Source organism: Acomys russatus, unplaced genomic scaffold (genome assembly GCF_903995435.1).
Source record: "Acomys russatus unplaced genomic scaffold, mAcoRus1.1, whole genome shotgun sequence".
NCBI lineage: Eukaryota > Metazoa > Chordata > Mammalia > Rodentia > Muridae > Acomys > Acomys russatus.
This window is the reverse complement of record NW_026131403.1, coordinates 1723-3671: the sequence shown is the minus strand read 5'-3', so window position 1 is coordinate 3671 and position 1949 is coordinate 1723. Positions and strand designations below refer to the sequence as shown.

The 1949-nt window shown below is 41.6% G+C and overlaps 1 pseudogene; it reads left to right on the top strand.

Annotated features, from left to right (window-relative positions):
* Positions 1-548: 548 nt before the first annotated feature.
* On the top strand, positions 549-1232 carry LOC127186162 (peptidyl-prolyl cis-trans isomerase A-like; annotated as a pseudogene).
* Positions 1233-1949: the final 717 nt, after the last annotated feature.

Here is a 1949-nt window from a genome sequence, read left to right as displayed (position 1 = left end):
CCAGTGTGGCATGCAGGTGATTTGCTCTGCTGTGTGGCTGTTGGCCACACACCTCTCAGCTCTCCTTGGCACCCCAGTGTGGACCATTGGGCTGCCACTGGCAGTGGTAGGAAAGCCCCACCATTAAATCACCAGGACAGACCGTTTATTGTTAACAAAAAAATAAATGCTGTTCCTCCTGTCACCGCTACCTAGGATTCAACTTCCTGACTAATGGGTTTGTTACAGTTTTTAAATTGTTCTATAATGTTCTATTGTATTAAAATTTATTTGTTTAGCTGGGAGTGGTGGTTCATGCCTTTAATCCCAGAACTTGGGAGGTAGAGGTAGGTGGATCTCTGTGTTTGAGGCCAGCCTGGTCTACAAAAGCAAGTCCAGGACAGCCAGGGGTACACAGAGAAACCCTGTCTCAAAAAACCATAAAATAAATAAATAAATAAATTTTACAATGCTAAAACTTGATTGTTATGCTCTACCTTCATACTCAAAGCCTGAAAACACTACCTTAAAACTTGTTTAGCTGGCTTTTCAGACACCACTGCCCCCTGTTGTTGCTTGCTGTAGCCATGGTCAACCCCACCATGTTCTTTGACATTGAGGTCGATTGTGAGCCCTTGGGTTGCACCTCCTTTGAGCTATTTGCAGACAAAGTTCCAAGGACAGGAGAAAACTTTCGTGCTCTGAGCACTGGAGAGAAAGGATTTAGGTATAAAGTTTCCTCCTTTCACAGAATTATTCCAGGATTCATGTGCCAGGGTGGTGACTTCACACACCATAATGGCTCTGGTGGCAGGTCCGTCTATGGGGAGAAATTTGAGGATGACAACTTCATCCTGATGCACACAGGTCCTGGCACCTTGCCCATGGCAAACACTGGACCAAACACAAGTGATTCCCAGTTTTTAAATTTTATTTTATTGGTTTTCCGAGACAGGGTTTCTCTGTGTAGCCTTAGCTGTCCTGGACTTACTTTGTAGACCAGGCTGGCCTCGGACTTACAAAGATCCACCTGCCTCTGCCTCCCTGGTTCTGGGATTAAAGGTATGGGCCACCATGCCTGGCGGTTCCCAGTTTTTTATCTGCATTGCCAAGACTGAGCGACTGGTGGCAAGCATGTGGTCTCTGGGAAGGTAAAAGAAGGCATGAGCATCATGGAAGCCATAGAGTGCTTTGGATCCAGGAATGGCAAGACCAGCAAGAAAGTCACCATTCCAGACTGTGGACAACTGTAATTCTTTTGACTTGAGGGCATCTTACCCATCAGACCATTCCTTCTGTAGCTCAGGAGAGCCCCCCACCTCATCTGCTTGCAGTACTCTGTAATCTCTGCTCTCGCTGAAGTTCTTTAGGTTCCATATTGCCTTCATTCCTCTGCAAGTTTAGCTGGATTACAGAGTTAAGTTTATGATTATGAATAAAAAATAAATAGGAAAAAAGCATATTTAATCTTATAAATGTGATGTGATTATCATACAGGAAACTGTTCTGCTCTATTTTTATGGACCATGTTTAAGTTTTTTGCAATAATTTATTTAATTTTATTTTATGTGTATTGGTGTGAGGGTGTCAGAGCCATTGGAACTGGAATTACAGACAGTTGTGAACTGCCATGTCATGGCTGAGAATTGAACTCAGGTCCTTTGGAAGAGCAGACAGTCCTCTTAAGCACTGAGTCATCTCTCCAGCCCCCTATGTTTATGTTTTTAAGGCTCTAACTTAATATGGATAAAACCTAACGTCCTAGTCTTTAATTATTAAGGTCTTATAAATAATGAAGCCCTTTAACATATTCAAAATGTATTTTTAGTCATGCTAAGAACCAATGTGATTAATTTTATTTTCAAGTTCAAACATAGAATGAGATCATACATTTCTATTTTATGTTTACAAAGTATAATTTAGAGCAAATAACTAGATACAAAGCTCACTTCACTCAAATATGTTAACCC